Below are 12,366 nucleotides of genomic sequence, written 5' to 3' on the forward strand. Positions count from 1 at the left end.
ATGTTCTTCCCTTGTAATTGCTTGCCGTTGTCGGAGACAATTTCTGTGGGGATGCCAAACCTGCAAATGATGTTCTGACAGATAAATGTGAATACATCCACGTCTCGGATTCTAGCTAGGGCTTTGGCCTCCACCCACTTGCTGAAGTAGTTTGTGGCTACGATCAAGAGTTGTCTTTTCCCTGACCCTTCGATCAGGGGTCCGACGATGTCTATCCCTCATTTGGAAAAGGGACTAGGACTATCTACCGAATTCAGCTTCGTTGCGGGAGCATGAATCTTTTTAGCAAACCGCTGGAACCCCTCACATCTCCTGGACATCCTTTCGGCATCACGTATCATTTGGGGCGAATAGTACCCCTGTATTTTTGCTTTATCCGCCAGTGATCTCATTCCGCTGTGGTCACCTGCGTCCCTGTAATGTATGTCTTTCAAGATGCGATGTCATTCCTCTCTTGATAGGCATCGTAGTAGTGGTCCGAGGAAGGATTTCTTGGACAAGACTCCGTCACGAAGATTGTACCTCCCTGCCTTTGATTGTATCTTTCTGGCTTGCTTCAAGTCTGCAGTCAGTGTACCTTTTTTAAGATAAAGGTGAACCTCGGTTCTCCAGTCCTCTTCATTGCTGAAGTCCTCATCTTCGTTGTCCCTTGTCACGATATCTTCTTCGATGAAGTCTTCGACGATATCCTCCCTTACGTCATCGTCAGCGATGTCTTCCCCTACATCGTCTTCACGATTTGTAGCGAAGGACTGTTTTGGAGTGATCGAAAGTTCGTATACTTGTGAGAGCATTTCTCGGTCGAACTCGCATCCATTGCTATCTCAAGCATGTTTGCCAATGTTAGTGATCAAAACTATGAGTCTTGATTTCTAGCTTACATATCTAAAGGTCTCGGACTAGGATAGAAAGTGTAGTTGAGCTCATGAACTCCATGGAAATCATCATACAAGACGAAGGACTACCCAAGGAACTGGTGGATCTTCATCGACTAAAAGGTATGTGGAGACTTGAACTTATCTGTCACTCAAAAGTCTATCTATTCTATCTCCTACTCTTGAGACAAAAGTCGTTTTGATATATAGACTTTCATTATGCACATTTGCTATTTCGAGCCGAGTTTATCTCGCCTATCTATTTCTCGAAATATGTGTTGGTAGACTTTCGCTTTAGCCGAATTTATCTTTACCAATTGACGAAAGTCATGTTATGTTTCAATCACTTTGAAAATTGCTCTGACGAAAAATGGTATGTGAATAACGGCTATATCCGTCCTCTGAGAATGTTTCAATGATTGAAATGAGAGTTTAGATTACATAACCATTGGTAGGATATAAGCATTGTTGTGGAAACACATATATGTATAAGTACGTATTCCTTGAGCAAAAGTTTGCGAACTTTGTTGATCAAGAGAAATGGAAGTGGCGTGAGCCAAGTCCGCGAACTGGCGGAAGTTCTCAACCCGAGAATTTCTGATAGAGTTTGTGAACTCCTTCCATGAGCTTAAGTCCGCGAACCCAGTCCGCGAACTTGAGCAGGTTATATCTAAAACCGGTTGTTCTTGAACTCATGTTTATTTAAACTAAGGAATGCTTTTGCAAACCGTGGCTATAAAGTTCATGAACCGATTCGAGTGAATCAAACCGTTTTTGCTTCGATTGTGTCTTGTGTAGTTACATAAGATCTAAGCAATTGAACAACTCTCTAACTAGTTAATTTGTGCCTTGAAATTCCCTGTTTTATTTATTATTTTTCATCATCTCATGTATTTTTCCTAGTTTCAGCAAAATCCTGGATTCTGCATATTTTCTCAAAATGATGCTCGAACGCACACCGGAAAATATCGAAACCCTCAGGACTGAGACACAAACATCATGGTTACACGGGCACATCCCCTTGACCGACCAAGGGTGTCCCTAAGGCTTGGAAATGGCCGGTCCCACGTATTTTAGTTATTTTAACCTAATTTGCTCATTGCTCGTATTAGGTTCAAACTCTTTTCAAACAATTAAGGGTTTGCTCAAACGACCATCAATTGGTCCCACGGCCACCAAGAGCCGGTCTCATGACCTCTTGGTTGGTCCCTCATATTTTCATGGATAGGTTTTGTTATCTGTCGCTCACACGAGCATTATTTTAATAAATGATTAAACCAGCATTTAATCATTCTTTCACCAACTGGTCCTCAAGAGACTTTGGTATTTTGCTCATTCGAGCATCTGGGCGTTACATGGTGGAGTCATCATCCCATGTAGCCAGTCCCTGCTTCGTTCTGCGGTTGATTTTCAATAAATCATCATTTCATTAAAATTAGGGTTTTGAATCCAGAACTCCACAAAGACATGATTCTGAGCGAATTCAAATACTAATAATTTTATGTTGATCCCGTGATCAACACTTTTATTTATTATACTCGACCCAGCAGTCGGTATCTTAAATTGATATTTTATTTGGTCCTGCTACCAACAATTCATCAAACGAGCAATATTCGCTCAAACCGGCAATATTTGCTCGAATTAGCAATGTTTGCTCAGATTCAAGAATATTGATTCAACTATCAATATTCAACAATTCAGCAACACAGTTTGCTTGTCTTAGGCAATCAACATAATAATACCTCGTCTCGGCAGGCATATTTAATTCATGAGTTTCAAAACATTTGCAAATCATGTTCAACTCAACAATACATGGACTCATCGTCCCATAAAGTCATCAATTGACTCCAAAATCACGAGATATCAATCGTGTTACATGGGGGGATATTAACTAGGGTTTTGGTCTGGCGGTCTACAACACGTGTGTTTACCCACGACGAGAATGTAAGAAAGTCGTGCAATCAGTTGGAAGAGTCAAAAAAGTAGTGGGTGGAAAATTAACCAAGTCTCCGCATGATGAGCAACTGGTTTTAACACGATTTACCACTTCCCCACTCTCTGATTCCAGCAACTGTCACACTTCATGGGATCATGGTGTTTTCAACTCCGGCATTATAAAATGTCTTTGAATCCTGATTGAAAGGACAAGATTCAAATACTCTAACATTCATATAAACAAGGAATTTCTAGGCAAGTTCATACAGACAGTCTTTCGTCTACACGAACTCATCGTCTGAGCAATCCTTCTCAATTGAGCAAAATTCAATTTTTTACGCTGAATTCACAACATACCTACAATCTCAGATCATCATTGATCTCACACATTTCTCAGCTTCCCTCCTACAGATCAACTCATCCTCTCTTGTGATCGAATTGACTCTGGAATGACCATTGTTCTTGGTTTAGGCCGGAGTCTTACAGCTTGATCTCTCGAACTTAAAGCACTCCCTTCTTGCAGTGCATCTGTGTGAGGTTCAACATTTCGCTCGGTTCAAGGAGTCTCCACTCGGTCGACTCTTCAATTCCGTAAAAACCAGTGAATCGTTTTTCCTCATCTACAGATTGGCGACCACAGTGGGAGATTATTCTCTCGGTTGCAATCTCACAATTTCACAAGATGGCCGGTCTTAGGTCTGGGTTAGTTACAGGTTCCAACAAAAACGACGCTAGCACTAGCAACAACAACAATGAGGATATCCCGGAAACAATTACGGCCTCTAACACTGGCGGTGATGATGTTACTCCTCCTCACGCTAACACGGAAGGTCATCCTATGTTCGGCCGACACCCTGAGGAAGTTAGAGGAAACCTACCACCTACCATTGCTGATCTCATCAAAGTTCAAGAGACTCTTGCAAAGAATCAGACCGATATGGCTACTACACAGAAAGAGCTGTTTAATTATCTGAAGACTCTCACTGACAAGATGTCAGAGAAAACTCAAGAAAAAGGAAAGAAAAAGGAGAAATCATCAAATGTTGATCCTGAGGTGGTTCCAATTCATACGGTGGATGACGACGAAGTCCTCAAATCCACAGACGATCCATCAACAAAGGAGCCATCAAATTTCATTACTCGGGAAGATTTGGAGCGCCTTTTGGAGAATCGTGGAAAGGATAAGACATCACATCGTCACCAGCCTCCATATCCTGCTGCTACGCAAATGATCCCTCTTCTGAAAGGTTACACTTCTCCGACTTTCACTCTATATGAAGGAACTGGCAATGCTCGAGAACATGTCTCTCGTTTCCTGGAAGCCTTGGGAGAACATGAACACAATTATGTCGTTCGCCTCAAGGAGTTTTCAAAATCTTTGAAAGGCAGGGCATACACCTGGTACAACAACATCGCACCAGGGACTATCAACAATTGGAGAGAAATGATTAACGCCTTCTACAGGAAGTACTTCTTTGTGTCAGAACAAGTCACTCTCTCTGATCTTGGGAGAATTTTTCAGAGGGTTAGTGAAAATCCCAATGACTACGTGAAAATATTTAGAGTCCAGGCCTTGGACTGCCATGATCCAAATGTCACGGAGCAGCATCTGGTAGATTTATGCATCAATGGCATGATCCCGGTCTACAGAGCTTTACTGGAAAATCTTCGTTTTCAGACTTTCTCGGAGCTATACGAAGCTGCGAAGAGATCGGCGACTACTGCACCTTCTCTGTTGGAAAGAGCAAAACATATAAATACTGAATAATCACGAGACACTCGAGGAAGAAGACGTTTGATCAACAAGCAGTACAACCTGCATCCCTCCACAAACGTTGTTGCATAAGGGAGCAAATGCAAGGCCGAACCTCCAAGTAAGCATACCTCAGCTCCTCCAAAGACACAAAAGAAGGACAAACTAGAGGCACAGGCCCCTGGCCAACGTACAGAGACTCCTGATAAAGAGGCACCTGACTTTCCTCTCCCCATTGGAGAAGTGCTCGAACTACTGGAGGCCTGGATCCAAGATGGTGCAATCAAATTGCCATATGTCAGGAGAGAACCAACTGAGGAGGACATGGAAAATCCTCGTTACTGTCGCTTCCACAGGTTCGTCAATCACCCCACAAGTAGCTGCAAAGTTTTGAAACGCATATTCAGGGAAAAGGTTGAGTCAGGAGAACTTAATCTGGGGGCTGAAGGAGTACACAGAGATCCCCTCCCAGTCAGAACTTTCTCCATCTCTGAAGAACCAGTCAAGGAAGCAGTCCAGTCATTGATAGAGCATGTCTGCGAATTAATCTATCTTTCAAAGGTACAAAGGGGAGACATGTTCACATATTTGAACTACATAGTATCTGGAAAATGCCTGCTGATTTCAGAAGTACCTCCTGAACCTTCAGCCAGTGACAAAGAAATGTATGATTGGGTACTGCTCACCACAGTGCATATTAAAGGAAACAAATTCGAGAGAGCATTTGTTGATGTCGGCACTGCCATCAACACCATTCCTTTGAAAAATCTCAAAGCCGCCGGCATTACTCGACAAGAGGCTACTCACGCTCCCATGGCAATCAGGGATCACGAGGGGACTTCCAGAGACGCATATGGCTACATCATCCTCAAAGTCAAAGAAAGCTCAGTATGCACTGAGACCAAGTTTTACATAATACGGGAAGACCCAGGATATGACATGATCCTTGGAAGAACTTGGATTCATGCTGGAAGAATGGCTCCAACGCCTTCAACACACCCTACTGTTGAAGAAGACTCTGAATCGGAAGAAATAGAGAATGTCCCACCATTTGAGCATCTGGAGGAATTTAAAGCTTTGATGGATCTCACACAGAAACCTGGAGAAAGTGCACACGCCTTTGTCAAAAGGTTCTGTACTCAGGCAAGTCTTATCCCTCTTCATGCACCAATAATACCAATGTTCAAATATGCTACTCTAGTCCGGGGACTTCTCCCTGCTAACAACTTAGCAATTACAAAAAGCTACGAGCGGATAGTATCACCTCAGCAATATTACACCAAATGGTGACGCTCAGATCCTCTCCAAATTGATCATTCTATCAAGAGGTTTATTGCTGAAGATATGGCTAAGCATGACCGACAGTATGCTGAATACTCCCCTCTGCGTGAGTGTCCATATGTACCACAGCCACGGAATCAGCAGAACATATTCAAGGCGCGAACTACTAAACCGAACAAATTCGAGGAAGGAGATTTGGTTCTCAAGACGACTAAACGTGATCTCTATTATGCAAGGAGCTCCAATTGGGAAGGACCATTTATGGTTCTTAAATCCATAACCAAAGGATACTACAAATTGATCAACACAGATGGCAGAACCCTGCCAGTAATTCACGAGAATTGGCTTAAGGCATTTGGCTGAAATTATTGGCATTCGAGGTACTGGACCTTGAGCATTCATGACGTTCGTATTTGGCATTTAGGATTTCTTTCATTGTATTTAAATTCCTCCAAAACGTTTGCAATACTTGCAATCAGTATTTGAATTCAACAATTTATTAAAATTCAGTTCATATTTCTTAAAAGAAAATCTCTAACAAATCCAAAAGAAAATTCTCAATCATCTACCAATCCAAAACCAGCTAATATCATAACCCAAATAAAAACCTCACATCTCTCAGAAGTTCATAAATTCAAGAGATTATGAAAAGGAAATCAAAGAAAATCAGCAAAAAAGGATTTTTGCTCCTTTGCATCCTACAAGACCTGCAAAGCCGCCTTCTCCTTGTTCAACTCTTCAGTCAGCCTGGCAATCTTGTCTTCTTTCTCCATCACAGCATCATTGGGAAATGGTATGTTGTTCTCACATGAGTCCTTGATAGCGTTCATTTGCTTACGAAGCCACTTTACATTGAAGCCAAGTCTTTCTGAATTCTCCAAGTTAAACTCCCAATCAAAGAGTACATCTGGAGTCACAATATTTCCGGCCCTAGTGCATATATCACTTACAACACGTAAGATAACACTTACTTGCATTTTTAAAGCATAAGCACGTCCAGGATTCCTGTCAACAATTATGTGGACAGATTTCTTCCATATTTTCTCGTACAAGCCTGCATATCCAATGGGAACGCTGAACCCACCAACTAGTTCATGATACGGGATTGATGCATCAAATGGAGGATCAAAAGCAACTCCTGCACTTGGATATTCATGCACCACTATACGGTGCTCAGTTACTGGGGCAGCTTCTACAATCAGGACAACAGTTTCTTCAGTATTCTCTACTGGTGGCTCGGTTTCTTCTATCACTGAACTAGCAACAATCGGAGTTTCCATAACTTCAGTGACAAAATTCTCATAGCCTTGAAGTGCAGGGATGGTTGTATCTTCATCAATAACTCCATGGCAGCTCGAGTTATCCTTATTGGTTTCAGTATCCTCAACTTCGGTATGTGACACCTAATACGAAGATTACATGAGGTTAGAGAAATCTAAACATGAAACCAAATGAGATCATAAAATACAATATACAAGCAGTATAACATCATCAAGGTTCATAATTATACACTCAAGGCACGAGCAAATAGCATGAAATTCATGAAAATACGTTTTGCGGCAAGCTCGTCTGAAGAGACTGTACTCTGCCCTGTACTAGATAACGAACTGGGAGCAATATACAAGGAATCTGAGGATGAGTTATATATAATTCTCTTCGTATGGATGTCACATACCACATGTCAAAATTTCATGACAATCCAATGAACGAGAAAGGAGATGTAGTCAAAACATCGAGCAACATACCGTCTAAAAAAGTTCTGAAAGTCTCCTTGAAGTTTACTGTTTCGCCTTTTTCAGGCCCTGAACGTGCTCAAAACTTAAAAATCTTCTTTGTTAAGCTTGGAAATTTTCCGGTCTTAAAGATGCATATGCAGATCATGAAAATCCGACTCCAGATGAAGGTTTTACGGTGTTTTTGCTAAAAACTGGGTTCTGAATTTTCTGACGACGAATTTCAACAAAGTTTTTTGTATATGCACATGGATTCTCATTCATTCATTCACAAATAAACAATTTCATACTTCTATGAAGAGTTTACAAGATATGTGCTTACTTGAGGAGTCTCCGAAGCGTTCAAAGAGTTGGGGTTGTCCGTGTCAACATCAAGAGGCTCATTGCTTTCATTCGGTTTCGAGCCTTTGGAATTTCCTACATCTCTATTCTCAGAGGATGACCGAGTATCAGCACTCTCCACCTCCATGGCGACATCCTCCAGTAAAAATTCTCAAACAATTAGCATTTTACATATGAAGCATTATATTTGGCTACGAGGAAGAGTACTCACAACATTTTTTTCTTCAACGCTTGAATCAGAAATTGTCTGCCCAGCAGTAGAGAATTGAAGACCATCAATACTAGACGGAGCAAAATTCTGTAACCAAATAACAAATATTGGTCTTACGATCCTAGTAATACGGATAGAAGAAGTCACGAAGGAAAAAGTGTCGACGACTCACCAAAGAAACAACCGAGGGATTTATGGTGTTAGGCAGCAGCTTACAATTCTTGTTCCTACCTTCTCCACCATGAATGACTGTTTCATCTTCTGAGAAATTCACTTCAAGACGAGATCTCACAGCACGACCGTCCTTCAAAATAAATTGAGGTGATAATCAAAGGCAATTATTTCAATTTTACGAAGAATGTGCAAAAGATACATACTGGTGAACATCTTGGAGATGTCTTTCGCTTATCGCCGCCGGAGATGTGTTTCAATCTGGGTCGAGAAGCAATCATATCAACGGAAGGAGGCTCTTTCACCAAAGGTTGACTAACCCTTACGAAATCATGTAAGCGTTCAAATTGCTGGTTCCAGAAATCTATATAACCTGGAGTTACATACGTAACTCGGTCAGCACAAGGGAACCAGTAAGAGCTTCCTTCGACATGTGTACGGTCTAAACAAGTCTTAATCTGTTCCACCGATGGTTTGCTCCTCCGAAAAGTTGGAACGCACTGATTCATACCCATCTGACGGGCTGCTCTGTCAATGTTGTATTCCTCCACCGAAAAGTCTCCATATGTTGTTGCTATTAAATAACCTGGAGTGCAGCTCAACATGAAGGATCTTTCACCATCGCTCAAGTCAGCACCAGATTTCAAAGCCATGCTTTCTCCAGCATTGAAAGTTGTCAATTGGTAAACATGAGGAGGAATCAGCACCCAGGGACGGAAGTTAAACTCAGACTCATCGTCTACAACATCAATGAAACGCGTCTTGGATTGAGGCTGTTTTGTTGACCAGCACATAATCCTAGCGTTATCCTTCTCGAGGAAAATACGTCGAGAATCAGCAGCATTCAACCCTTGCAAGATACTACGGGGAATAGGTGCATACTTCGCAAAGCATTCCCACATCAAGGCCTGGAGAAACATCGTATTGGCGTAGCATTCAATCTTCATAAAGCCGTTCGAAACACTGGAGTTTATAACCAAGGAGTCCAGGTTAGAGTACAAAGAACCCAAGAATAAGCTACCTATGGGAAGTTGTTCACCTTGAGCCATCTTAATGGCAAAAGGGATTACAAACGGCTTTAGCAAAGTTCCGGCGTCTTCGAACACGTCCCTGGACATCCATAAACACAAGAAAGCAGCAATAGGCAACATACCGTCAGGTTCGTCGAGAGGGACATCTCATGGCCACCAGTGTGTTAACCAGTGAGCATAACAGCCTTTGCCAGAAGCCTTGTTAATTCTCTCCATCTTAAAAGTTAAGATGTTAGAAATTGCTTTCTCCTCCGTCGAAAGCTCTTCAGGATTTTACCTGTGATTGGAAGATGCAATAAAGCAAATACATCTTCCAAGGTAATAGTAAACTCTCCCCAGCTGCATATAAAGGTATGACTTGGAATGCACCAGCGAGCTAGAAGGGCCATACCGGATGATTGAATAGCTCTGGTAACCTGTGCTCTATCCAGCATAGCTCTAACACGAGGAAAACCCAGCATGTGTCTTTCCCATCCGGAAAATTTCTCTAAAGGTCGTCGAGAGAGTTTGAATTCTATAATTGAGGCAAGGAAAATTCCTCGTTCAAGGCAAAACCGAATAGTTTCTCGAGGAGTCACCAACTTCTTTTGAATAATCGTTCTGGGATTTATCAAAAGGCGGAATGCTGGAGTTTTGAGACGTCTTTCAGTGTCTTGCTGAACCGCGAAGAATGCATTATCTATATTGGGAACATTGTTGATTCCAGGTGCTTCTTCTTCTTCATCACCAATGATAAAAGTATCGTCCATACACGTATCAGTGGAAGTGTCATTTTCCTGAGAATCAGACATCCTTGCGAGTATCTGTAATGTGCACAAAGCATTCTACTTCAGTATATCATCATATCAAACGCAAACTTCAACAATATGATGGGATCATATAATTCGACAACGGATACTTATGGAGGCATCTACAAAAATGGTAATTCTTAACTCTTACCTCTTTACGATTCCACTAACAGTGGTGATTGTGCTGTAAGAGTTAACACCCCGAAATTAGTTCGTTCCTTGAAACCTGCGAATAATGAACGAATATTTTTTAGACTGGTTTTTCATAAAATCATAGATATAATTTTCACAGTACAAACATTCACAACTGGGCTATGAAATTTACACCAAGACAATATTTCATCATAAATAAATTGTCTAAATTCGAAGGTTACTCAAAACCCATGTTTTGATTTTACGAAGCAATAAAACCATGATTAACTCACGTAAATTTTTTTGACGTGAGCTTAGGCTCACGTGAGTTTATCGAAAAAAAATGTTCTTGTGAAGCTCCACGGTTTCATGATTAAAAAAATAATAATCTATTTTCCTTCGTACGAGCGTTTTTCTTTAAAACGAGGGTTTATTTTGGTTTTGTGAAAGTTCACATCTTTTAAAGATAAAGTTTTGGTTTCCATGAAAGCTCATAAACAAAATTTTATCACTGGACACAGGTGTTTTTTCCAAAGTAGAATCTCTCTCAAGTTAGGGATTGTTGCTAGTTTCTTAAGCTAACGATCGAACAAACATACGTTCCTAAAACAAGGGTTTTTCATAAAACTCACATCCAAAATATGTGTATACCCATATTATTTTATGATAAACAACTCATGAACAAAAAACAAGATTTAAAAAAAAAATCACGTAACTGTCGGCGCCGGCCGGAAGTTGGACGGATGGTGGTGGCTCCGGTCGGCTGGTGGTCGGTGCTCCGGCGATTTTTATCCTGCTCCTGCTTGGGCGAGAAGATGAAGAAGAGAGGGAGATGGTGGACGTGTGGAAAGAAATAAAAAAAAGGAATTAATTCCTTTTATACCAAATTTTATTTCCAAAACCTAATTCCATAAGGATTTCCTTTTCGGGCCCTGCCCATGAATCCTAAACTGACCAAGGTTCCACCATCAAATCAGCGGTTCCACACCAATTTATTCTTACTGGATGTCGCTTTATTATACCACTGGGGTTTTTGCTCAAACCATGGTTTGATCATTCGGTCGAAATCCAATAATGTCTTATCTTATGACTAAGTTCAATTACTTATTTTCATCTGTACCTGGAAAATCACCATTCAATGCTGACTGAGGAACATGACCGTTCCTCACTAAGCAGGGGACATAATGTAGATGGTGGATTTTTGACAAGGGTAAAATTTTAAAACCCTAACTATTTATACTCCGGATCCGGAAATTAGATGAGTAATGAGACTCATGTCTCTCAATAAAGCATGAAAGCTCATGCCATAAAACCTCTGACTGAGAAGGTTGTCTCTCAGAGTATATGTAGATGTGTAGTCTCCCAGCTGAGGCCACATCACATATCATGAATACTGAGCAATTTCAGTAATTATTTATGCTTCGGATCCAGCAATTGGATGAGTATTGAGACTCATGTCTCTCAATAAAGCATGGAAGTTCATGCCATAAAATCTCTGACTGAGAAGGCTGTCTCTCAGAGTATCTATAGATGTGTAGTCTCCCAGCTGAGACCACGACACATCTCATGAAAACTGAGCAATTTCAGTAATTATTTCTATATAGAATCGAAAGATTGGGCGGCTCCTAGACAGCATTCCTGCTAGTATAGAGCGACAACGTCTTCAGGATGCAACCAGGTTTTCCCTGACTATATAGGAGAAATATGATACTCCAGCAAGTTCATATTGCTCAACTCTCAGATAATTAATGCTCCTAGATAGGAATCCCTGCTAGTATAGAGCCATCAGTTAATTATCTCTAATCGCCTGAATATCCAGCAATATTCTACGATTCTTCGTTATATTTCGTCACTTCAATTCGTGGTTCTTCAATGAAACAGGCATCTGAGCATCGAATAAGCCCTGACTAAAATGGTGCAAGTGTACTTAGCAATAATGCACAGACCAACATTTGAATGCGCAAATGAGCATTTCAAAAATACGAATGAACGATGAACCTATGAAAAATAGGAAGGAAAAATAATAATAATAAAATATTAGCAAAGGCGCCAGGGACTGGGCTCACCAGCCGGCCGGTCATGCCATGACCAGTCCCACGCCCAATTCTATATTT

The sequence above is a fragment of the Papaver somniferum genome, chromosome 7 (assembly GCF_003573695.1).
Source record: "Papaver somniferum cultivar HN1 chromosome 7, ASM357369v1, whole genome shotgun sequence".
Lineage (NCBI taxonomy): Eukaryota > Viridiplantae > Streptophyta > Magnoliopsida > Ranunculales > Papaveraceae > Papaver > Papaver somniferum.